This window comes from Pezoporus flaviventris, unplaced genomic scaffold (assembly GCF_033815535.1).
Source record: "Pezoporus flaviventris isolate CSIRO_AGI_PZ_B2104156 unplaced genomic scaffold, CSIRO_AGI_Pfla_v1 ptg000002l, whole genome shotgun sequence".
Lineage (NCBI taxonomy): Eukaryota > Metazoa > Chordata > Aves > Psittaciformes > Psittacidae > Pezoporus > Pezoporus flaviventris.
Window position 1 is genome coordinate 47,470,940 of NW_026892550.1, and position 27,422 is coordinate 47,498,361.

At 38.3% G+C, this 27,422-nt stretch overlaps 1 protein-coding gene across 1 annotated transcript in view; it reads left to right on the plus strand.

The window, feature by feature from the left end:
• The window catches only part of BMPR1B (bone morphogenetic protein receptor type 1B), a 190,738-nt gene that overhangs the window by 26,414 nt on the left and 136,902 nt on the right, over nucleotides 1-27,422 (plus strand). Inside the window, exon 2 of the mRNA XM_061477525.1 lies at nucleotides 17,509-17,566. The gene's annotated coding sequence lies outside the window, so the exon portion shown is untranslated. The remainder of the gene's footprint in view (nucleotides 1-17,508; nucleotides 17,567-27,422) is intronic.

The window sequence follows — 27,422 nt, forward strand, 5'->3', positions numbered from 1 at the left end:
CTCTTGGGTGTGGGTCCATAGACACTTTTTTGGTGGCAAAAAAATAATTTTTGCCTAATTTCCTCTGACTGGGGGTACTTGTTCTTACTATGGAGCTGCTCCAATAATGGAGGCAGCGCAGCTGATGACATGGAGCTGAGGGCTGGGTGATGGGCTGGAGGTGGGAAAGGAAAGGGTGCTCCTCAGTCCAAGCTCTCCCTGCAAACATAAACCTGTGTCCAAAGTGTTGTCAACATGGTTTGCTCATGGCCATGTCTGAAAAACTTTTAGTGCACTTTTAGCTTCTAAAAAAAGTGCACTTCTAAATTGGGAAATGCAGCATTTTGCAAGTGAGGTAAGGTTCTTGCTGAAATTTTTGGCACCACCAGAGAATGACAGCTCAAAATCTCCTGTGTCTTATGCTCTCATTTTTTTGGTGTCTTGAGTTACTGACCTGCTCTGTAGCAGGTACATGACTTCTAACACTTGCTTTAGGCACTTTCTTTGTATCTTGGTGCATTGTCTGATCATATTCACACAAATTAGGCCTGAGACTTATCATCTGGAAAGGTCTGTGATGAAGGTGTGTAGGGACGCTATTTGCAAGTGGTTTAATTAGCGCAGCTGGCAGTGTACCAGCTTTAATGGGTCTTGAGTGGGAGAGAGCTGCTTTTCATTTAGGACAATTGCAGTACGGTTCTAGCATTTGTACCAACTGCATCTACTCTCCCCTCCTCCCAAATTTGGATTAGTAAATAAAATTTGTGTTAGAATTTAACCCGTGAGTGATCTCCTCTCTTTTAATACTATTTATTTGGTTATGTGCAGGCATAGAAATAATTGTATCTTTTTCTTAGCAATTATTTCAGTGGGAAGTGTGGTGTTTGTAGCAGTGCTTCATGTGAGGTGACAGATGCTAACTGCGATAGCTCTGAAACCACTCTGTCCCAAAGAGATTTTCTTATTTTCAAAGAAGAACAGGTTTTAATAGGGGTTGTAATGGGAGCAAGACTTCTTCAGTATTTTGGGCTGTCTTGTTTCAGAAGAGTAGTCATTTAATGAATGAATAATTTCATGGTTGGCTGCATTGATAGGCAGATGTTATACAATTCAAAAAGATAATCAGTTCCAATAAAAAGAAATAATTAATGTTGCAGGGCATAAGAGCATTCCTGTCTCCCTGGAGGTAGTATTAATTAAGAGGCTGAACTTGGGAACAAGGTCAAACATTTTTTCCACTTAGAGAGCTTGTTGGAATAAATTGATTTTTTTTTTTTGTCTGAATTTGTCTTTTACTCATGTAACTTGTTAAGCATGTTAAGTCAGAAGTGGTCTATGAACAGGAAAGCATCTAATTACTTTTTCCTGTATTTTTGTGAGCAAGAGTCCTCTTTGATAAGTATACTGAACACTGACTGCAGTAAAATTAAATACAGAAGGACAGCTGGTCATATTTGTGAATTATTAGCAAGGTGTGCTAGTGATGATATTTTATTTTTTTTTTATTACAAGAACTGTTTTGCCACTTATGTGTTACTCCTTCCCCATGCCTTCATTTCCCTGGACTTCACTGCTTTTCATTCAGTATATTTGTTTCAGGAAAGATAATTCTTGCACCATGGCTTTCACCTGCCCTTCACAATATAAAAGGTAGCCAGTTTTTAGCCTTTAGACTATAAATCAAATGCGTTGTGTTACCTAAAATTGGACAATTTCAACTACCTCCTGAATCAAGATAGAAAGATGCAATAAATAAATTCAAAAGCATTGAAAAATCCAGTTCTGCCAGATGTTCAGCACATTTTGTGAGGTGCTCAGTGCCGTCAAATACCTTGACATCTGTAAGAATTTAATCAGTTACCTCTTTGTTGAACAGCATGACAGAAGAATATATTAAGAATATATGTAGAAACATTGTTGAGATTTCACTATTTGCAGATAAGCAGAAAACATGGTGCATTTTTCCAAGTGCTTTCTACTTGAGGCTAATTGTAAAAACAAGGAAAAAATAAATCTATTTTTATTCTCCCAGAAATGAACAATTAATTGTATTTTCTGAATGTGTTTCTAAATTATTTTGTCTTTACAGAAGTAAGAGGCCAGATATTTAGTAGTATCAAGAAGACTCTTCCACAGAAACAGACTTTGCAGACTTCTTTGTTTTTGTTTGTGGTGTCTGTAATTTTCTTATTGTTTTAAGAGTTCCATAATATTTTGTTTTCCTATAGAAACACCTGACCTCATATTTCATCAAGTATGGCAGCTTTTGCACTGGGAACCATTTATTTTCATGCAAACATGATAATCCACCCATGTAAAGTGATGAATTTTGTTAAATCAACATTTAGGAAATAGTTGCTCATAGGAGGAGGTCCTCTTTAAAATATGAATTATAAACAGGGAGGTCTCTTTTCTGCTCCAAATTTCTTCTCAAACATAGTTAATCCATAAGATTAAAATGTGAAAATGAATTCTTTGTACATTGCTGAAACTTAAGAGCACTGTCAAGGAGTGAAATTATCCAGAGTTTTGGCAGTACCACAAATTCAATAATGCGCTTTTTGTAAAGCATACAATACCCTCTATCTTTAATGTTTCCACACAAGAAATTTTGGTTTTGAACGCATATTGTTTCTCATGATTTACACCAAAACCATTACTTAATGTTTTGGACCAGAGAAGGTCTGTAGTTCACACCTACTGAACAGAAGTTCCCCTTTGTGATCATCTGATGGAGAAATATTGATGGATTGTACAAGGTGGCTTTTGTAAGTCTCAATTTTGCATGAATTGTAGTGGCAGTGACTGAGCAAACCTCAGCTGAGCACAAGAGGAGGTTTTATGAGATGATAATACAGGACAAGGACTGATGCCTTTTTGGTTTTTGGGTTGTAATCCCTGGGCTATCCTGTAGCTGAGATGTAATTTGAAGGAGTATAACCGAAAATCAGAACTGTTACTTTAGATAGTCAGTTTCACATATGTTCTGAATCCTTCATCAGTTCATACTGTGTTTTGTTTGCCTCCGGTTTTCCTTAGGTTGATTCTCTTCTAACATCACATTGTCCTGCTGCTAGTCGTGGCCAAAGTACTGTTACTATCTGATGCTTTATGCAGACTTCATGTTGACTGTAAACATATAGAAGTTTTTTAGTGTGTTTATAAAGAAACAAGTTCTCTTTTTTTTTTTTTTGTGTGAACCCTCAAGACTGTGAAGTAGCCTGTATAGAAAAGAAAAAAAGGGAGGTTCTTGTTGAATTCAGAAAGTGTAAAGGACTATTCCACCTGCTAAAAAACCTAGTCTATATATAGAGACGGTATTTGCACAAGAGCAGTAACTCTACTCATCAGTGAAACAGGTTAGATGATGACAGTAATTAGTCCAATTCCTCATGTGCAGTAAACTGTAACACAGAGTGGTAAATATGGACCATAAAGAAATGGCTACATATTGCTTGCTCAGGAAAGGACATGCTATTATATGAAGAAATGAAATGACCTAGTCACAGGTCACCTAAGTTATTCAAAACCCAAACCAATTTTCAAGATGCCTGGGCAGGCAATTTTTTCCTCCAGGGCAGGGGTACCAATTGATGTCAAGCTTATCTATTTGGTTTCCATAAATAATTTTCTCGCTCCTCATGTATTCATTCCTCATAGACCTTCTTCATTACTAGCTGTATCAGACCTACTAATAGATTATGTCTGTGTCTGTCACACCAGAGCAAAAGTTTCATGTGTAAGTTGCAGCTTCATTGACACTGCAGCTTTTCTGTATTTTTTGGCAGTAATTATTAATTACATCAGTTAGTGACAAGGATGTTACTCATGTCCTAGAAGATGAAGTTTTGCTGAAGTTTCTGAAAGTAGCTTTTTCAGCTCCTGATGCAGGCAGTTGCATTGAACAAACAGAAGCACAGCAAGATGTGTTTTATTCAGACACTAGACTGGCAAGCTGTTTATCCTGTATGTGGTCCAGCAGGCATTGTGCAAACTTTGACAAACCCTGCGTGGTTTTGATAGAAGAGAAAGTAGTGAAGTGCTCTAGCAACTCTGCTCTGACCTTCCTCCTTAATCTAGTTGTACAGTTTGTTCCTATGGGTACATTTCTGTAGCTGCGCAGTGTTTCATTTCTGATCTTGTACGGGCCCTCCTGCCAGTTTATACTGCCACCTGTCTTCCCCTCTGGTGTTGAGGTCTTCTGCTGCTGTGAGTTTTTTCTTAATACTGCTCCTTTCCAAGCTGTACTTCCAGTCTGTGCATATGTAAAGGAACTGAGTAAACTCTCCTTTCAGTGCTTGCTCATTTGCAAAGGTAATCCACTTTGCCTGGGACATGCTTGCTTTTGCTTAGCATATGATTAAATTTGACTCAGATATCTTCCCTAAGATGTATTGCTTGTTCTAGCTGCAGTGTCTTGGGAATTTTTGTTGTTGCTGATATTTTTTTTTTCCCCTTTGGTTTCATATCACTGATGTGCTACCAGAGCAAACTTGACATTCAAGTAGGATAATGTTATCAGTTTCATGTTGTACTGTACTGCACGCATCCTACTTCATTCTCCTCCTGTCAGCGACAGCAACTTGAACAGGCTGTAAGTATTCAAGACAATACAGTAAATGAAGGAGAAGAATGTTGTGCTTTTTTTCTTGTTTATTTTTATAAATAAAATCTTTTCACTATTGAGGCAGTGTTAATGTTAACCTTTTGTAAAGACAAAAAATACAGCTAAAGATGCCTAAAGGATCTTACCTTGGAACTTCAAGTGCCTTTTTTTTTCTTTTTTTTTTTTTTTTTCTCTTATCCATGCAGTCAAAGAAAATAAGACCAGAAGAGTTTGTTGAAAAAGTTGGCTGATCTTCCTGTATATATACAGGCCATGGTACTTCTTGCAATTACCCTGTATGAAGACAGTAAATTGTATGTGACTAATGCAAATTTGTACTTTGCCATTATATATATTCTGGAAAGGGTGCTGATTCTTAATCTTGTGGTATCAAGATTTGAAGAATCCACGATGACTAGCTTTGGTAATTTGGGCCACTGATTAATCATTCTTTCTGGAACTTCTGTCCGCTACTGAAGGATTTTTTAAGCCTTCATCACCTTGAAGTATGATTGGTGTTTTCTGCCAATGGAGGCACTTGGAAACTGCAGAAAAGTCTGTTCTCAGAACTTAGAATCATAGAATAGTTAGGGTTGGAAAGGACCTTAAGATCATCTAGTTCCAACCCCCCCGCCATGGGCAGGGACACCTCACACTAAACCATGTCACCCAAGGCTCTGTCCAACCTGGCCTTAAACACCGCCAGGGATGGAGCATTCACAACCTCCCTGGGCAACCCATTCCAGTGCCTCACCACCCTCACAGTAAAGAACTTTCTCCTTATATCCAATCTAAACTTCCCCTGTTTAATTTTCAACCCGTTACCCCTTGTCCTGTCACTACAGTCCTAATGAAGAGTTCCCTCCCCAGCATTCTTAAGCTTCTCTGTAAGTTGAAGAGGTTGAACTTTTAGTTGCTAAGTATAAATCTTTTGTTGTGTTCTCTCTGACTTTATCACTTTATCATACATATTCCACAATTTAAGTTAATTTTGATGTCAGTAATGCTGTGTGTAGAAACACTGCGACTTGATGTTGAAGACTACTGGGATAATACATGTTCTTGCAGAGGCTTGCTTCTTACGGATGTTACTAGTAGAGCCCTATTTTACATTGGTGGTGGCTCTGAGATTTTTGGAATAAGTGCTTATTAGTTATTTTTAGCATCAACTTTCTGATCAGAATTTTGGATAGTACAAAGTGAAATGCCTCACAAATACCGCTATCCTATATCTGTAACCCCTTATTTAATCCAATAGTTTTGTTATACTCATCAGAGGATGAAACCTGCTTTGTTTCATTAGATATATTCCAAATATCCATGATGTCTGGAACTAATCTAATAACTATTCTTTGCTTCTGTATCAATTGAATCCCCTGAAAATACTGTGTTTCCTTGTCTGGGTGGATGTCAGGTCATAAATGGCCTGTAAGTTATTTGAGTTGTCCTTTGCACATTGACACTCCATTTTTTGGAATATCCTTGCTATTATGTACTCTATTAAAAGCTGCTAGTGGAGCAGAGATGACTTTATCCAAGCCTGTTAGGATTTATGCCACATGTTGTCAGAGGTGGTTTAGTCACAGTGAGAAATGAACAAGTGGTACCCCATCTTACTGTGCTGCAGTGTATTATCTTGCTTTTCTGGTACAGTGTACAATTAAGGACTATCCCTGTGTGACTAGAATGGTGCCTTCTGTCTTTATGTAATCTATGTGTTAGAAACTTAATGTGTCTTTTGTGTTGTTAGATCATGTCCATCTTGTAATGTTGATAACCACTATGACCAATACCCTTGAAAAAGACCTTACGATTTTAAGCATTGCTAAACATATTTTTTTCATCTTTAGCTTCGCTATTTTGACTTACTGTAACTCATCTAAGCACCATGCAGAAATCAAGAGTGGTTGGTGTCCCTGGATCTAGAATGGCTACTTACGTGCTTGCTGCATGGGGACCAAATCAGACCCCTAGATCTCAACCCATGTATGCTCCTGGTCATCTGCTTCTTGGTCATCACTGTGGGAGGGAGGAAGCCATACCTGTTAACATGAAGCACCCTCCCTCCCATGCAGAGCCAGCTAACCTACTCTCCTCTTTGCCCACTCCCTTTTCTCAAACAGTACAACTTTCCACGTTACTGTTATGCAAACTATGCCAGCTGGTTTCTATAGAAATCCCAAGTTCCTGCAGTTGTTTCTCTTATTTTATTTACTTTTGAAACCTCTTTCCAGTGACCTTCTAAACAGTCCCAGCAGCTGACCTGAGCTTTCTGCCAATAAACTGTGTTGCCACGGGACCTTTTCTTTGCAAGCTTCCGCTTTGTGTCTCTCTTGCCAGGTGCCAGAATATCAGATTCCTGATTTGCAAGTGCCCGGTAAACACAAAGTAATTGAGAAACTTAGACGAGTAGCAATGTCTGTAAGGGAGTATCTTGGGAATTAGAAAGTTTTACCAGGGTTTGTTTTGTCCTGTGCTCACCTAGGTACCTCAGCTACAGAAACAAGCACTAATCTGTTTCAAGATAAAGAAAGTTTTGCATAGTTGGACAACTTCTCGGTGCCTTTTCTTTTTTGCCAGCAGAGCAGTTTGTCAGTTCCCTCTTCTTCAGTGTTAAAATTCTAGGTGTTAAGAGTTTTTGCCTTCTGATGCAGCTTAAAGAAATCTTTGAAGTAAGGTACATTAGCATATAAACTCTGGAACTCCTTGGTTGCACTTGGGTCAGGATAATAAATGTTTGTTCAGGTACTCTGTCTTAGGAAATGAGTGTTTTCTTCCTTGTCATAATACATTAGCTATTGTGCCATATTTTTGTTCAACACTTGTCATATTTTTCAAACGTGGGCTTATTATTTCTAATTTCTGTTCCCCCAAATTATAGCTTGAATGTTCTTTTGATCTTGCCTGCTTCAAGTCAGAATGAGTGTTCCTTTCATACATATGAATGTCTCACTTCCTTGGGGGATTCCTCTCTGACTGGCAGAGGAAATGGAAATGGATCAATCATGTGTCACTTCACAGTGTTAAAGATGATGTGAGCTTTATCTCTTACCAATTCTGGTAGAATGCTTGTTCCAATTGCACAGCCAGCATCCGTGTTTGGTAGCTGGTATCTAATGAATCGTGTTTTTGTAGGGCTTGTCATATGGCTTGTACCTGGGCAGTGAATCTGAAGCACTCTTAAGTATTGCAGATTTGCTGTCTGTTGATGAATTGTTCAGTTGCTTGCCGCATGTAACAAGTTTGATATTTAGAATGTGTTTTTATTAATTACACATAAAGCATTTGTCAGTGATTGTGCATTAAGTAGCGTGCAAGAGCCTTTCTCCAGGACAAATGACCAATAGAGTATTTTCTGTTGGAAGAAAAAAATAAAGCATTTTGGGAAATGAGAAACTAGCCAGAATGTGCGATAACTTCATTTTTTTGTAAGAAAGAATATAAACGGAATGACACCATATGCAAACAGCAGTTTCAAAAGTATATTTTCTCACAGTTTATTAGGGACACATGATATCTCCCATGTTTTGTATGTATGGTTTTATATAGGCTTTCTTTTGGGGTTTTAATAAAATTAAATTGTGCTGGGAAAAATCAGCATAAGAACGATCCACAATAGGAGGTCTGTAGAACTTGTGCATGTGCCAGAGGGGATCTATCATTTGCTTTTCCTGGTTCTCCTGCATTTAAGTGCTCATTTGCAATATTGCATTAATGTAGGGGTTTCGAGTGAATTATAAAAGGAGTGGATAACAGCTTGCTTTGGCTGTAAAGCTGCACTCTCATATTTTTGGCAGTAGGTAAAAAGGGCTGATTAGGAGAATGTATTTCCTGTATATTCAAATATAAACCAGATACTCAGTCACGAAAAAGTCATTCACTGTTTTCCAAAGACCTTGTTGGGCTTTTTATTTTTTTTTACCAATGTGAAATGATAGTTTGAGTGAAAAACTGGGCAATGTGTTAGTCCTTACACACAGAACAAGCATCGAGAAAAGGTGATTGTATTAATTCTTTCCTTCCTTCCTTCCTTCCTCTGTGTATTCTGTGATTGTTTCTGGCTTTAAACAGATGACACTCCCTAAGGACCACATTAATGCTTTTAATCCTTCAAAGCAGGAGTGAAAGTGAAATTACTGTAGATGACTATAAAAAAGGCTTCAGTGTTTTTGATGCTTCAGGTTTCATATAAATTAAAAAAATGAACATCAAATCTGTAGCAGAGGGTTGTCCATATTCTGCTTGTTGATGCTTGCATTTTTTTTTTTTTGTGGTCTCCCTTTTGAATACTTACATTGTCCTTTGTATTATGTAAGAGATCAGCTTTTTTTTTTTTTTCCCAGGTCCAGTTTGTAAACACTCCTTTCTGTTGGTCTTCTCTTAGCCTGATTAGAAGCACTGCTGTATGTTCCTCAGGCTGATCAAGTGGTGGTGACAGCTTTAAGTAGCTAGAGGAAGCTGTGAAGAACTTAGGTAAATAGGCAGAAAATATATTCTGGGTAATAGTCACATTCTCCCACTTATGTTGTGCCGGTCAGTTTTATAAGGGGGCTTTGGATGATGTGGTAGGTAAAGTGTCATAAGCACAGACCTGTATATCCAGGAAATCCCTGTTTCTTAATGAGGCTTATTGAAGAAGATATGCCTTGATGCTCCCTATGGTTCTGTAGTCATTTTTCCAGGCTGTGATCCTGAGTATCCAGTGTAGCTGACTGGCAGGTCCCTGTAGGACAGAGCATCTGCACCCTGCATCACTGGGGTCCAGAAGCCAGGAGTAAAGTTGGAGTTGGATGTGCTTGGTAACTGGGCAGGGCTACTGGCTTCATACCTATACTTACTTCTGTGCTGCTCTTCAGAATGGGGGTCCTGCTTTCAGCTCTGACTAGAAATGACTAACGCTTGGCATTGCAGGTAGTAGTAGAAGAAATCTGCAGAGCTTTTGCTTGAAGAGAAGGGTGTTACATTTATATGTAGTGGAAGAAAGAAGACGTAAAAAGGCACTCAGTATTGTGCATATCCTTTCTCAAGGTGGCCTTGGACTGCCTTCCACCTAGAGAGAGTTATAGGTGATAATCCTATATCTAAAGCAATTCATAAAGTGGTATTGAAAGGTACTATCCAAGTGGCAGCTGCATATCTCTGTTAGATTCAGTTGCCTCCCTGGCACACGTAATCCAGGATGCTTGCTCTGTAGTCCTGACTTACTGATGGGCTTTCTGCAAGTTAACCTTACCTCTAATGGAAAGTGTTATTATTGTTCACAGTGTTGTTATACAGTATTTGCTGGGGGAACTGTGCCTTGACGATGCAAACTTTCTAATGGAAAATGACATCCCAGAAGCTCATAGTTAGCTTTGGGGCTGTGGGATGCTGTATGCTTAGGCTGGCAACTGTACCTTACAGGAGCTTAGCTCTTTATACAGGTGTATGCGTCTTCTGAAACTTTTTCCAACACGAGCCTGCTGTTTCCATTAAAGGACTTTATGAGGCTCCCTACACATCATATCTTGCACAGCTTACCATATTGGCTCTTAAAAGTGGCTTTGAATACAATGCCAAGGCCCCCCAGTAGCAGCTTTATGGGCTGCTGGCAAGCTGGGAAGCCCCAGTTGGCTATCCCTATGCTAGTAGAGCCTCCCACATCGGCTTTTCCAGCTAAAATGATGAAGCACCTGTTTAGTTTAGTTCCATTAAATATGACTTTCCTGCTGAATAAAGCAGGGAGCATTGAGAATTGCCACAAGCTCTTCTTCCAGAAGTGCTTCTTCCTATTTGAAGAAAAAACAGATTATAATTGAACACAAACACCTAATCTCCCTCTGTACTGCACTGCCAGTGCCTGTGTAAAGGTCTGTCTGTAGGCCCTAAAAATGAAAACAAAAGCTTCATCATCAAGGTAGTATCTGTTTCTTTCAGGATCTGTGGCATGAAGTTATTTTTTCTTGGTTTCTGTTTTGTGGAGTTGGTAAAAAGCCACAAATACCAATATTTTGTGGGGAGATCTGTCACTCATTGCATATGCATCAACTTATACATGAGCTCTGGGGGACAGACTTCTAAACTCATCAGTGCTTCTGTGGATCAGTGATCATTATGGTCAGTGGATCATTAGATCTGGAATAAGCTGATCAGAACACTTTTGTAGTCGTTTTTTAAGAGGCAGGTAGAAGCCACAGCCTGTAGCAGCTGATGGTGGCTTAGAGGCAGGGTGCTGGCAGGCAGCGGTGGGAGCAGCTCTAACTCCTTCTTGCCTGCCTATGGGTGTCCAGGCACACACAGCATATTGTGGAAGTGCAAAGTGATGTCTCGTAGCCTTAACATGAGCTCCAGCTCTTTTTAGGGTAGACAAAAGTGGAAAGGTGTCCCACTGAAATGTAAGTTTCTTGTAAGCAGCAATGTTAAGAGGCATGCATGGATGTATAACACAGCTTGGCTGGGTTTTCTGCTGCCTGTGTAGTTGCTTCAGTGCGCAGGGAAAACAAGTGTGTAAAACCTAATCATCTTCTTGCATTCTAATTTTAAAAGTGATGAAAGGATGTACCATCAAGTGATGAATCAGACACTTAAAGCACAGTACAGCTTGTGTTGTTTTTTTTTAGCAGTGATAAGGACTGAATGATAGTATTTTTGTTCTGTGGGATAAATGTTAAAATACGAGGGGAATACAGCTGAATGATATGTAAATACACATTTTATTCTCCTCAGTGAACACAGAGTTAAAACTCAGCTGCTTAGTAAACCCCATTTAAAGATTAGAGCACTGAAGAAATAAACACTAGATAAGCTTGTAATTTAACAACAACGTAGTCTGGCTTCTTTTTTAAAGGAAGAAAAATACCCTAAAGATTTTATGCAAGTATGACACATATGAAAGAAACTTCCTACAATCGAAGTTCAATGCTCTGTTTAACTTGGATCTGAAGATGAAGAATCTCAGGGAGACAGGAGAGGTAGAGTACAAGCAACTTTAGATCTAACCAGGCTGCATTACCAAAGAGAATTTGGGAATTTGTAGTACAGTTTTGAAAAGACACTGCCAAGGTAAATTCTTTTCAGTCTAATTAGTAAAGGAGGAAGAAAGTGTTCAGTTGTTTATGCTCACCATCTGCCAATGTTGTATTTCTGTTTTTATAAGAGTTTTCTACTTTGTGTTGCTTCACATTGACAGTTGGAGGAAGGACAATACATGAAACAAAAGGCAGCATTGGATAGGGAAGGAATGAACTCAAGGATAGTGCTGGAATGCATGTGTATCCTTTCAATAAGTGGGGAAAGCCAGGCAGGACTCAGTGGGTTTGATTTAGACCCAATACTGTGTTTTGAATACAGCAAGCCAGTCAATAATGGTCTCTGCTTTTGGTTAGTCCTAGATCAGAATACAACACATGTTGTAGTTCACTTCCAGATGTGATTTCCCAGGGTGATTCAGAGGTTCAAACACTTCAGTGAGTCACAAAGCAGGGTGTCAGCAACCACATCTTTCAAGGTCACGATGTTCAGGCAGGAGCCCAGAGAGGAGGTTGTAAAAGGCTACCATGCAGATTGATTACAAAACTGTTCCACGTTCTCATGAAGTCTGTGTATGAATATGGCTGGAGCCTGACATCTTATAGCTCTGGCATGTCTACAAAATTTCCAACATCTTTTTTACACAAAGACTACAGGCAACATCAGCCAGCACGTGGCTTGTATTATTTTCACGTTACTATTGTTACGATTTTGAATGTTGACTAATTTGTTATTGCTGTGGTGTATTACTGAAACAAAATGTGGCCTTATTTTGACAGGGAAATGTATGTCCTGTGACACAACTGCTTTGTGATCTATTGCACTGCCTTGTTAGTTTGACATTTTCTATTAATGCGAAAGGGAAGAGGAGAGCAGAGTAGAGGAGCATAAGAAGGAGAGATGTTCATCTGGCCATGAATTTTCCCTCTCTTTGAGAGGCTCTCGTATCCTTTACCAGTTAGCCACCACCCCAGGACTATGTGAAGTGCTTGCCCACTCAGAGTTTAGCTGGCAGTTCAGGCACAGTTGGTTCCCACTGCAAAATCACTGCAGGCAAAACAGCTCCACTGGTCTTCCTGGGCTTCCCTGTGGCTCACCTGGCTGCCAAGCTTGGGAAATAGGAGTGTATTCTTTTTGGTTTAGCCAGAATATAAAGATCCAGGCATTTTCAAGTAAGTGTGATCATCCTTAATTTCACTTTATTTGAAACAGTTTATATGGATTACTTTAGATGGTTTTGATTTTTTGGTTATGAGTTTTGATGTGAAAAAACTCAAATTTTATGTACACTGTCAGATTTTTCTCAGCTTTCATGATGCAGGTAATTTGTGGGTTTTACTGGAGATGAAGATTTATGGAAGCAAAAGTTTATGCAGATAATTTTGTGCATTTTTTTTCACTTTCAGAGAAAAAAATCACAGATGTTATTTGAAGAGTTGGCATAAGATTTCTGGTAACATGACTTAATATTTTAATTATTTAACTATTTAAGTATTAATAATTCCCAGTCATTAGTTTCATTTTCACTGTGCTGTTTCGTTTGGCTGTTCTTTTATTGATCTGATTTTATTCAGTAGGAGCAGCAATGATTATAGACATTAATTTCCAATAAAGATCTTGTGTTACTCTGTTAAAAACAAAACCTTACCCCCCCCAGAGACTCTTCTGAAAATTCCTATCTGAATGGGAAGTTTGAACAGCTGTCAAACATCACAGTAATATGTGTATGTGTGTAGGGAGGCAGAGGAGGTGTTGATTTGAAAGGGGCCCTGGTGTCTTCAGAGGAATCCTTAAACAGTTGTGTGTTTAAACCACTCTGGCTTTCTTTGAAATCGGTACTTTTCTCATAATTTAAGAGAATATTGTGCATAATACAAGCTTTTAATCAGCATGCTTACTGTCCTATGTTAGTCTTTACAGGGCAGAGTGCAAACTTCTTACATCTGTGTCAGAGTAGCATCTCATGCAAAGTAGTTCTCAAGATGTGACCGAGAGTGCTCATGTCATAGTCCCAAACCAAGAGCGCACGCCATTGCCACCTGGGGTGTGAGGTTTTAGCTGGTATTTGGAGTTGTATTTCAGTGGACAGGTGGAAGTAATGATGACAATAAGAATGTCTTTGATGCCATATTTAGCAAGTGCTCTTTTCCTCAAGTGGGATGATCAAACAACAGGAAGCAGTTTCCTCACTTGTAATACGAAGCCTGGCTTTGCAGCCAGCACCCTGTCTGAAAATCTGCCTCTCGGTTGTAGGGAAGAATAAACCATTGATTTCCATGCTGCTCATGACTTCCATGTTGGGCTTGCTCCTCCATGCAAGTTTAATGCAGGAAATACACCTGGAACCAAGCCAGCTCTTCATCGCTTTAGGTACATCTGTACCATCACAGTTGCAAGAGGCTGAAAGCCTCCTGCCCCTCTTAGGAAGCTTATGTCCTGACTGCCCTCAGGGCAGGCAAAGAAAATCACTGAGTTAGGGAAATCTGGCCATGAATTGGTGGCTATTGCATTTTTCTCCCCATGAGTGATGTGCTCCAAAACCCTGATAGTTCCCGTTATGAATGCAAGCTAGATCATAGCAGGAAACCAGAACTGCAGAATTTTGTCAAGCATATCTGTCAAACAGCAGAAGTGTAAATTACTGTTCACGCTGGTCTTTGAGTGGAGGCTTTCATTGTTAGCACTCCAGTGAGTTAGGACTTGCTTGATTTGAATGAACAGAGTGTGACTGCCTCATGTACGAACTCAATAAAGTATTTATTAGGAAATGTATGTTCATGTGACTATTATAATGCTTGTAATTATGTGGAATATAGTGTTAGGTGCATGTATTTGTAATATTTGAATAATAGATAATATAATCCCTGTATTCTAATAGCTCGTTAGCTATTAAAATACTCTACTATTATTTATACTAGAGGTATATTTGGTCTGTTTTCCCTATACATATGAGTAGACACACTGCATATGTTTTCCTCTGTTTCATAAAGGAAAGAGCAAATATAAATAAATTCCTCTTTTATTTATGTAGGTAAGTTTTACATCAGTGGTTGGAAGGGAAAAGGCCTGTAAATTAGATTATAGTTAAGCACTACTGCATGTGATCTCTTAATTTATGTGTGTGGCAAACTCAAAGGTGAGATGACCCAGATCTGATTGCGATCTTTTATCAGCGTAAAGCAGATGGACAGCGGCAGCTCCCCATGCGGCCGCGATGCTCTTGTCAGTGGGAGTCATCCAGAGATCAGAATCTGAAAAATTTACATATTCTAGCTAAGAAGGTGAAACTTTATATTTTGTGGTGCTTGTTTTGAACTGTAAAAGAAACCTCTTCTTCGCTGGGTTTCTACTTGTCCTCAGTTTTCTACTGTTTCCTTTTCTTGTGCTATGAAGTACAAAAAAAACCCTAAGCTGACAGTAGTGTAAAATAAAAGCTATTTGGTACTTCAGAAAAGGAACACACTCTGAACAGTCCATCAGCTACTAGTGGGGCATACAACTGGGTCTCTGCAATAAAAGTGCTACAGGGTGCCTCAGGTCCTCTCTGAGCAGGCAAAAATGGATTTCTGAACAGAGCATGGTCATCATCACTGGAGACAGTACTTGATGTTATGGAGAGTTCCTCTCTGTAGAGAGAGACAATAAGTATACTAAAGACACAATAAGTATACTAATGTGATGAATTTTCAGCCCTTTTGATTTCTTCAGAATACTGGTTTATTTTACTTGAGCACTAGCATAAACTTGTGCCACATGTATTTCTTGGATGTTACTGTGTAAAAATAGCTGCAAATTGCCAAGAACAGGCTTCTGAGATACGAATGTGAATTTTCAAAAGACTTTTAATTTAAGGTTAAATTAAAGAAAAACAAGGGGAAGACCTTGAAGGTCTTTGTGTAAAAAAAGGAAACAAAACAAAAAACAACAGACCCCAAACAACACAAAATGAACCAAACAAGGAAGAAACAAGATCAAAACCAGCAAACAAAACCAAACAAGACAAAGTGTGTTGTGAATGCTTGGCTTGTGAAAATATTAATATGGGAAACAACACCCTAAAAGAAACAAGGGTCTTAACCCTTATGCAGATGTGATGGGTATCCTCAACTTAAAGCCCCAAAATACTAGATTTTATTTTGAAACAGGATGTGCCTTCTGAATATGGATGAAGAATCAGACTACCCAGTTTCTTTAGATAGGTTATTTCTTCATTTGGACTGTGGTACTCCATTGCTATTCCTCTCATCGTACATGAATTTTTCAAATTTCCATAGAAACTATGTGGCTTTTATTGCAAATGGTTGTGTTTTGGTTTTGTATTGACAGACTGTATAAAATGTTTCAAGTGTGTGAATATATGTTTTTAAAATATCACTGGATGAACCTCCAATTATGCATCCTCCAATTTTACCAGAGCTAAGAAAAGGTTGAGCAAAATTAGAACTTGTTGAGACCACCTCCCATTTTAGGTTTGTGTTTGATTTTGCTGCTGTTGAATTCAGGGCAGTAATTAACTCAGTGAAGGAATGTAGTACAGGAGCCTGGATCTGGATGATTTGCTTTCCTCCTAGTTTTCCCACACCAACCTAGACCTCCAAGATAGATATCCCCCTCTCTGAAAATGAGACTCAGGCAAAGTGTAAATTCTTCATTTCCTGAAATCTCATTGTTTAGGCCAACAAACATGCAGGTCAATATGCAGGTTGCAGAACCGAAACTGAACACCAGCTTAGTTTCCCTGGATCAATGAAGTGTAATTTGAGGCTTGTGGTTGTCTGTCCAGCTCGAAGAACCAGCACTGAGAACAAAGGCTCAGCACCCATTCCTTTGGATATTTGAGGAGCAAAATACTGTTACCACTGTTCACTTCTGCTGTCATTTGGCTCAGTGCTGTGCTGTTTAGCTAGGCCAGGTGTAAATTTGTGGTAATGTTTATGCCAGCCAGCTCTCATAGAATAGAGGCATCTTGCGCTGTCCATATGTAGGTAATCTGAAAAAGGGCGGGGCAGAGGGAAGGAAATTAAAGATTTTAGCTCTGCAGATGTTCACATAGACAGTCTCTTACAGCAGAGCTGCTTGCTCTCACTATAAGTCAGTCTCTCTCCATAAAATCAAGTCGCAAAGAGTCCTCAGTGAACAATAAATGAAAAACTTTACACAAATCTGGCACCAGATGCAGATTAAAGAGCAGTAGATGTAACGGGCTATGCTACCTAATGGTGTTCTCCGCAAGACATATGAAAGATTAAACTGATAGCTTCTACCCTCAGTGGGAAACGGTGCATATAAATGTGTGCTGTCTTGAATATCTTTGGAGTGTGACTGCTGCTTTTTGCATGGGGAGCCTTTTTTTAGTCAGTAGAAACTTGGGCTTACAGTGTTTAGTTGAATTTCAGGATGCTAATTAATTATTAGGCTTCACTGAGTGTTCACTAGGACGTAATCAGATCTGCATTTTAAGTGAGTATGTGGTTTTGTTTGTTGTTGTACTGAAGAGTTCATTAGAAGTTGATGGGAGTTGAGTGGGTCTGGGCCCAATCATGCACCTCTTCCTGAAGTGCCTAATTCAAATGATTAGGTTGTTTGGTGATAAGAAATACAATGTCAGCAGGATCCTAATTATTTAATCTATCTAACCACAACATGAGCATTATGAGGAATGCATATAGGGAGATCAAAACTCTTACATCTCCATAGCAGCAATGCTAGAAAAGGAAAAAGGTGCCTCTTGTTTGTATGTATATGCAATATTGTACTATTGCAGTGCTTGACACGTGTCTCCATAAAAGATGTGTCACTCCTTGGTAATAGTTAAAACTTTATCTGTCAGTTTGCTTAAGTGTGATTGAATTATAATGCTGATGTTAAATGCACAGTATCAAATATAATTGATGTATCTTTCTACTCTGTTGCAGATTACAACATCTTAAACTGTGAGACAAGAATATTTCTTGAAAATTAAGAGAACCTCAGGTAAGGACTAAGTTAAGCAGTTTTCTTTTTATAAAGATCATACCATTGTTAATAAGCACCAGCATGAAGTAAACACAGAGGACAGTTAGTGTTTGTGAACTGTACTTGGAAAAGGTGCAGAAAAATCATCTGAGTTGTTCACAGTGATACAAGCTGAAGTAAACAGGCTACTTGAGAAGGACACATGTATGCATGATTGGATGATCTTACTCTTTTGAATGCTTGGTACCTAGGATGTTTTTCAGGAAGGGATTAGAAAAGAATTGTCTTCTGACAGAAAAATGGGAGCCAGCTGAGAAAGCAGATGGAGGTAATGGGCAGCACTCTGACACTAGGTTTTAGCAGCATGACTCTGGTCCAGGCTTCTTACTGTTTCTCTGGTATTTCCAGAGGAGCATTGGTAGACCTAAACTTAGCATTCAGGAAATGTCACTCCTCCCCTCGGGGTTATTGCTAAGTAATAGCATACCCAGCAAGTTAAGTTGTCCTTCTTTGACTGATGTCTCCCCTGGGATAAACAAGCAGTAGTTCTGCAGAGTGAAAAATCAGCAGCTCTTTGGTTAAACAATCTGTTAAAACTCCTGCCTTGTGCTTAAGAAAAAAGGATTTGAGGCTTTTCAGGAGAATTGTTGAAAGATTAAATAATTACTCTCTTCATTATGGGAAAAGTCCCAATTTGTTGGAAATGGTGGTTTAAAGCAATATAGTCACAGCTGACATAAAAATAAAATGTGAAGGTTTAATTTGTCAAATAATGGGGTGGGGGGTTGTTCTTATTTTACTTCTAATGAAGACTGGTACAGTGCACGTAAGAAGTTCACTCGACTCCAAGTAAAGGAAATACATTAATTTGATAGATGTTTACAAAACATATGAAGATACCCTCTAAGTTATGAACTGTCAATTCACTTTTCCCAGGTAATGAAAACTTTGTGAACTGTTCAGTCTACAGGGCCTTTGCTGTCCTTTCGGTTTCTTCCATTTATATACATATATTTAATCTTAAAGCTCATAAAAAAATACAGGAAGTTGTTGAAATTTGATAATTAAACATTTTTCCATACATAGATAACTCTTCCTGACCACATCATATTCTGTTACCTTGCCTGAGTATCATAAAAAGCCTGAAATTGAGAAATTGTGTTGAAATTCCTTTGGGTTTGCATTCTTGGAACTTTTCCTAGAGCAATTTCACGACTTAATTTGCATTTGGTGTTAGAAAATTTATAAGACTCTGGTGCTTTGTTACTTATGCCTGGGTTTTGAAAGGAAAAAGAATGAATGTCTGTTAACTTTAAAATAAAATTGTAGCCTTTTCTTATAAAAATGGACATGTTATCACTGAAGTGACAGTAAGTTGCATGGAGGTATTAAGAAAATAAAAAGCTATTTGCTATCTTCCAAAACTTATAATCTAAACAAATGAACTAAGCATAATCTTTTGTTCTGTTCCAAATCTTTGACTTTCCATGCCTGTAGAAAATGGTTATTTTTCTTGTTAGGCATTCAAGAAGGTTTTAAACTGAGTTTAGAAATATTTCCTTTCACAAGAAACTTCTCACCCCCTATGTTGGTTTTGAATCTTTTTAAGGCTAGTAATCTATTTACCATATGTAATTACATGATGGCTAGTACTGATCATGCTTCTCCGACATCATCTGCTTGAATCTGAGTAGAAATGAATACAGAGATGATAATAGTACCAATTCAGTTGCATAGATGTACACATTGCATTTGGTTGTACATCTGCATAGATGTAAATAGCTTTACTACTTCACACTGAGGATGCTCTGAAGGTCATTGCCTTACTCTGTGCTTAAAATGTCTCCCTGGAGGAAGGGAATACCTTCAACATCTTATGTGCCTATCTAGTTCAAACATTTTAGGAAAAAAATGCACTAATAACTTAAACATAGAAAGAACCATGAGGAGGCCCATGATTTCTGTAAGGCCTGTAATATTCCTTGGTTTTAGATTCAGAAAAATTTTGAGCTGGCATATGCTGCATTATAGGATTCTCCCTGTAAAATGCTATAGAAGATTACTCTTTTAGCAGTAACTTTTTAACACTTGACCATTTATAATTCAAACTTTGAAGTTTTAGTGACTACTTAAATTTTTAATGCTCTCCCTTATGCGATGACTAAAGTATCTCCACTGAGTTGTGCTGGTTGTGTCTGCTACTGCTTTACCAATATAGAGAATTGTACTTCAAAGGTTGTACATATATATATTTTGTTTATATATCTGCACTACCATTTATTACTGGAAAAAGCAATAATATAGGAAAAATCAATAAGAAGACTGGTGCTTCATGCCTTGGGCACCTGAAAAACCTGTTTGAGCTCGGTTTTGCTTTGGGAAGGGCTTTAACGTAATTGTGGTTATTCCACAGATATTTATTCCGTGGAAAGAAGAAATAATAATATAATAGTAATAAGAAATAATAACATCAAACTTAATAACTTCAGCTGAAAGCATTTTCTGCTAATATTTCACATGGAACCAATGCAGCTGAGCATATGGCGATATTCAGCGATTGTTTCTCCATGGCCTGGGCTTGAAACCATTGCGATTCTTGAGCTGACTCCTGTTAAGCCCAGTGAATTGTCTTATGGAGCAAAACCACCTGAAACACTTCCTTATGGTAAGGGGGACCAGGGAGGAAGAAGACAGAGGTAGCACTTGTGATTTAGCTTTGTAAACTGGTTTCATTGACAGGGTCATGAGAAAAGTAGCGGCAGTCCGAGGGAAATAGAAGGAGCGGAAGGGTGGGACTGGGAGAGGAGAGCAAAGGAGTCCTTTCAGTAGTGACCTACTGTTGCCTGAGCTCTGCTGTTTCATAAAACATTCTTTCAAGTCAGTGAGGAATCCTCCAGTCTGCTGAGCAGGACAGGATAAAGAGGAGAATGTTTTACTGGTATCAGACCCCATGAAACATCTCCATCCCCATAGCTCCTAAGGAAAGTACTCTCTGAGCCTCTGTCCAGCTCAGAGCTCTTCCCGAACTTCTGTTATTCCTCCTCCTGAATCCTTTTGGCAGATTCAATTTACATCATGTCTGGGGATTTGATTAATTTCCTATTACTGGCCCAGTCCTGCAAATCCCTGTACTCAAGGTTTGGCAAGTATGCTATTGGATCTTGGTATAGACAAGTTCTGTTCCTGCACATTCAACCTATGGCATGTTTAGTGTATGGAAAGATACACCCAAACTGTGTTTGCTTGTTGAATAGGTGTCACTAGAAAGAGAAGTCTACCCTAGTAACAGAGTGAATAAACACCCAGCATAGAACTTTAAAGCAGTTTCCACCATATGCCTCAGTATCATAATTTTAAATTAGATTTGCTCAAAATCGAAATCCAGATTCAGGCTGACATCATACATATGACCCCCAGTAGCAATGAAAATTGAAAACATGAGACAAGAGCATTAATCACTGAATAGTTTATAAGCTTGCCCTGAATGTTCATCTGAAATGTTAACACTGTTTTATTATATCCAATAACATCTTAAAGTCAAAATTTATGAATACTGTGGGGTGCCCTAGATAAGGCCTTCAGACTCGTTTTATTGTACTCTGGCTCAGATCTTTTGAGTCTTTAGTTAAGTGCACAGAGCTACTTGCATGCCCAACCTATTATTTTTAGTGCACTCATAACCTATTGCTTTTACTGGGATTGGAAGCATGAGCAAGATAGCAGGGATATGGTTTGGCACCTCCACTTCTGTGGACTTAGAAATTTGTACATACCCAGTTGTAGGAGGAAGTGTTAAATGTCATCAGCATGGATCTGTCTGTGAAGTTAGGGCCATTGTTTTTTGGGGTTTTTAGTTTGTTTATCATTTTGAATTTTGTTTCGGAGTTCTACTAGTAGATCTTTCTCACAGAGATAGTTGTTGTGGTGTTAAATGGTGTTTAATATGGACCATAATTAAATCAATTTAACTTACATATGCATAACTGACCAGGACTGTAATCACATCTTTTTGGATGACTTTTCGGATCGTAATTTGGATGGAATTATCCCTTTAAACCAATTTGAAGTTTCATTAATTTTTTGAGTCTTAAGGTATTTTCATTGATTTTGTTTGTTTATAGCTAGTATTTTATAATTAACGCGCAGAATTTATTTGATGGTTTGAAAAGAAATAAATTTAAAAAATGTGTTACTAATTTCTAGTTGATCTCAAATTCATAATGCTTCCTCTATAATATATTCCCTTTACATGTCACCACATCGATGTATGACAGAATATTCAAAATATGATGTCATCTGTAGTGGACTTGAGTTTGGAAGAACACAAGGAAAGGTGTGATCATTCCTTTCCAAAGTATTTACAGGTACTGTTGAGAGTTTCTTCCCTTATCTTGAAGAATATAGCTCTTAGTCTTTTTGCCCTCCCAGTACACAAGTTAGAACTTTGCCTATAGTATTTATGTCTGTGTTTTTTCATTGTGACTTAAGAATATTGAACATGGTCAGTCATGCTTTACTTTTCCAGCTTCTGAGCATGCAAAAAGTCAGCTTGAATGGTTAAACAATGTGTGGTCAAAATATGATCTCGCATTAGCAGAAGTATATGCATGTTGTGCTAAGTCTTTTTGCATGTGTTACAACGATGTATTTAGGCCACCATCAGTAAGGTGTTTCCAGTGAAAGCCTTGGAGAGGAAGGCATAGCTTATCAGAAATGGAGTAAATCTAAAGATTGCTTTAGAGACATGCACATAGCTGCAAAACTTACCGGTTTTCTACCACAAACTTTCCTCTTTTCAATGTACCCCAAATAAGAGAAGCATAATCTTTGAGTAAGCCTTGGGCTGTGCAGCTCAGAGTAGTACGCAAGCAAGCCACATCAAGAGGTGCAAACTTGCTAGAGCCCAGGAGTAGCATCATATAAATGAAGAATGTCGAATTACTAATTATAGGTCAAACAGAGTGCCTGGATGGGAGCCCTGTCCACTTTAATTCCCAAGTTCGAGGTGTGTGAGGGGGGGAACCCAACAAAACACCCCTCCTAATGAACTGAAGTTTATACTTGGCATTTAAGCGTCCACCTTGTCAATGGTGAATCTTTTGCTGGAAGAGCTGCTTTGTTTCTATGTAGCTTGAGCCAGTGATTTCAAAATATATTTAAAAGCTTTTGTAGGTGAAAATGAGCTTAATTGACAGTGAGCTGGTTGTGGCTTTTGTATTTTGCTTTATTGGGTAGTTCCAGTAGTAAACCAAACTTACTGAAGTAAAGCTATGAAATTACCTAAACTGCCTGTTCTCAATAATATTTTGCCTGTTCTCATTTTAATGTAAGGTACATGGTGCAGCTTGTATACGCATATTGTTTGAAAGCTTTGAATGGCTTGCCTGTCTGATCCATTTTAATAGATTCCAGCCTTTTTCCATGACATCATTATTGCAACAGACTTCCTAGAAAATATGAACAGCTGCTGTGTATTTTTTTCCTGTGTTTTATATTAAAACTGTAGCAGCTTTTCCGTTCTCTACAAATGACAGCAATAGGCTTGTCTGATGTAAAACAAAATGAAAAAGAAGTGCAAGGAGCTGCAATACTGTTAACAGGCCAGTAATGTAACAGGTCCCCATGTATGAATCGCTTCATAATGCAATAAGGGATTACTTATGCTGCTGTCATACTGGTCAAAGGTTGGTCCCATTTCCTTCTTCCCCTCCCCCTGAACTAAACTGTGCATTGTTAAAGATGATGAAAGCAGTATTGTACTCAGCTTCCTGGCCCAGATGGCAATTTGCATGAAGAATTTTCTTATTGGTTTTTTTTTTCCTTTCTCTCTTTCTAATATCATTCTTATGCAGACTGTGCATAGAGGTTTTGAAGTTCTTTTCAGTTCTTACAGTTCAGGTCAAGGAGACTTACTTCATTGTTTCTCTGAGCATCCTGGTGTTTGGGGATGGTTTAGAGGCCACTTTATGCAGAACCTGGAGTATTAAATAAAAGTAGGAATTCATCAATCTTCTTGTTACACCTAATTTTCTATCTGGCTCTATCTGTATATAGCTGAGAGGTGTCAAAGAATGATGTGGGCCTTTAGATTGTTCTGTCTGGAATGCCTCGGTATTTTAGTATCTTTACATGTCTTTTCCAAACCAACCATGAAGTCCAGTAGCTTTGTGCAGCAGCATCTGCGTTTGATTTAACAAAACTAGCAGCTATGAATAAAACCTATCCTTTACCTGACTCTAGATGGAACCATGCAGCACTGTGCAGGATACCAAGGTGCCATCCCGTAAGCCAGGAGTTCGCAGCTGACTTGAGTCTCACTTGGGTGCTTCAGCTGGAATAAGGAGACAGCACTGATTGTTATGGAACAGCTGCTGCCTCGAGAAATCTGCAAAATCCACTATAAAGTCCAGCTTGTGCGGGAAGTGTGGCCAGTCTGACTGGAGGAGGGTTTACTGGAACCCAACTGACTTAGAGACCAGCCAAGCCTTACAATGTAAAATGGCCATAAGATGACTCATTGTCAAGTCATGCTGTTATCTCAGTCCTGCCTTTTGGGGTGCTTTCTCCCTTCATTTGAAAATAAGACACCTGTGTATTGTCTCCTGTGGGGGAAAAAGTGTGCAGCAACTAAGTAGCTCTCTTCTTTGGGAGGCATAGAGATGCCTCCCTGGTTTATGCACAAGGTAGGTGACTGTGAGCTGATTGAAAACTACTAAAAGAAAATCAATACTAACCTTGCAATGCAAAGATAGATAAGGACAGGCCTACATTGTCCCTGTCTGTGGTGTTCATCAAATGCATGTAGAGAAATAATTTAATGAAAGAAATAACTAATGCTTTCTGGCAGTTATCAATTACAAGCTCTTCTTCATCTATTAGGAACTTTACAAAAAACTGCTTGACCTGTTGTCCATGTTGTAAAGCAAGCTTGAAGTCACCTTAATATATAAATAATGCAAATTATTATTAGCACAGATGGGGCACAACACATGAAAATTACCCCCTATTTATAACCACAGGAGGTTACAACCTAAACTAACAAGTGAGTTTATGACGTGACTGATGCTCACGTTAAAAAGCTAAGGTCATTCTGTCAAATATTTGATGCATTGTGGTACTCGGTGACTAATGGTCGATGTTGATGACTCCTGTGCTGTACAGCAGTCTGGGTAGGAGGATACCTTCAAACCACTCATCCTCTTTTGTAGGTCAGCTCGTACCAGAGTGGTACAGTTAATTAAAATGCAGGTTGATTCCAAAGTTAAATGATTTCTGAAACTCATTTTTTTGGTTACCATCTTCTTGTTTACGTTGAAGTGAGTGTAAAAAGTCCGATGTTCAGTGAAGCAAAATCTGTGTCTCATTTTCACTTAGTTTTTACAGGTAATTAGAAAGCAAAGTGAAGAAACAGCATGTTATGTAGGAAAGTATTTTGAGACAGTAGATTTTATACCACGTTATGTTCTGAGGCAACTGTCTTTCTCATTACCCTAAAAATTCCCAGTATGGGGAAAGCTGTAGGGACTTACTGTACTGATTTTTAGCTTACTGTTTTTCTTTTTAAAGCATGCAGGAATTAATTTCTTCCTTCCCTCTCCCTCAACCTCCATATCATTTTAGAAATTGTAGCTCTCTGGCATTGCATTTCTAGTCAGTCTGGCTTATTTCAGGTGTATAAACAGGCTGTGGATTGTTTCATTAGTTCCTTTCAGTAAATAATCTTCTTTGTAAAACCTTTTTTCCATTCCCCCCCCCCCGAAGGCTCCAGTGAATAACTGATATTTGTACAAATACATTAATAGGTTTTTAAATAGACGTCAGAGATAAATATTCTCCAACTCAGCTTATAAAAAATTTATCTACAAAATAAATCTTACTTTGTGCTATTATTTTTATTTAAAGCATCCTGTAGAGACAAAATACTTAATGGTGGAAAATAATTTTGCAGTCATCGATACATATAATCTACAATATATACAGTATCAAGAAATGTAATGATAGTGAGCACATCCATTTTTATCTCTATGACAAAGCAAAACTGTGGGAAAATTCCACTGAAATTAATGTAATTAACTATTGTTACAGCACTGAGTCAAATAAAAATGTGGATTGTGCATTTGTAACTTGAATCTGGAAAATAAAAGTTCTACCATTCTTCAGACATGTCATGAAAACTGTCTCACACTTTGCTTCATAGGCATCTAGATAAAACACAAACTATGTCTTGGTGACAGAATAAGTCCAAAAAATATAATTTACTAAAAAATTACTTAACTGTGGCTCTCCTATTGAGGCCTTTCTTACAGTGAAAAACGTGAAATGGCTTTTATAAAGAAAACATGAACCTTTTGAGTGAGAGGATAAAACAATGAGGAGTGTTTAAATACAGTCGCTTTTATAAATAAATAGCAGTAAATTGTATGTTAAAGGTGACAACTGATTTTCTCATTTGCACTACAGATGCTTTTCAATTAGGTATGTTAATGGCAGACTATGGGAAGAAAAAGTATGTCTTAATCAGCTGAACATGAGCTTTCAGCTATTTATTGAATCTCCTAGCATCAGTGCCTTCCCATGAAGCAAGTCAGTGAGTGGCTTTGTCAGTTCCACCAGAACTACTCAGAACATCAAAATATGTTAAGACAAAAACACCTTCCTCAGGCCCACAGTATTTAAAAGGCTTTACTTTTTTCTGTGTGGGTTTTTTTTTGTCTTCTATATAAATATGCATCCTTATGATAAACACTTTAGGATGTAGTTCAGGTATTAGAGTATCACTTGCCAAGACTAGTCCTAGTAAATGTGGCAACGTTGCCACAATGTAGGATGAAGTTTGTGGATGTGTCTTGAAAAGAATTTTATCTCATTAATCCAATTTAAAAAAAATAAAGCCTTTGGGAATTGCTTTATTATTCCCTTAGCAAATACTTGAGAATTTGTGCTCTCCTGGCATTTCCTCACGTTGTGGTATATGTCATACTTGGAGACTATTCTGATGGTTGATGTGAATTGTAATAAGAGATCTTGGGGTTATTTTTGAGGTGGGAGGTTCGGGGTTTTTTTGCCTTCATCACCATCAGCTTTATGCTGACCCATGTTGGCAATGAATTCAATGTATAATAAGCTGTTGCCTTCAAAAACAGTACTTCTCTGTGAAATTAGTCCATGCCTGTTAGACCAAATGCAGAAGCGTATGCTGCAAGCCATCAGTACCACCAAAATGTAATAGTATCACTGTTGTAGCCATGATGCTCAGACTGTTAAGTGAGGCGGGGCTTGCAGAGAGAGGTAATATCATATTGGATGAACCAATATAGCTGGAAAAAACACTTTTAGACAAACAAGCCCTTCTTCAGGTCTGTGCAGGAAGGACTTTCTGTGCCCAAAAGCTTGTCTGTTTTTTCCAACTGTATTGGTGTAATACAAGATGCTACTTCTCCCTGCAAACTTCCCACTGAAAAATTAGCATTCCTGCCAGTAGCCTTAGCATAAAAGCCAGCAGCAGCATGGGCATGGTGTTTTGCCGAATTTCATATGCCATACCTCTTCTCTTGCTTTAACTGCCCTGTGCAGAAAGCAACAATATATGCAATTACAAAAGTGACTCCTTAGTCATAGACTGACAACACTTATCAGAGAGTTTGTTTATTGGTTTTGTTAGTTAACTTAAATTTTTGATGAAAAGGAAATTTTGCCTTCTGTGGGGTCTATTTCTTTCTCTCCTCTTGAGACATGTAGGTCCGTATCTTCCATTAAATGCTAATCTTCTCTGTGTAGCCAGCTCATTGGAATGCATACAAGAAGGGAAAATTGTTCCCTGGGCATTGCTCTGCTTTTCTGATGAGTCTGATTAATGATGTGCTTAGACCTGGAG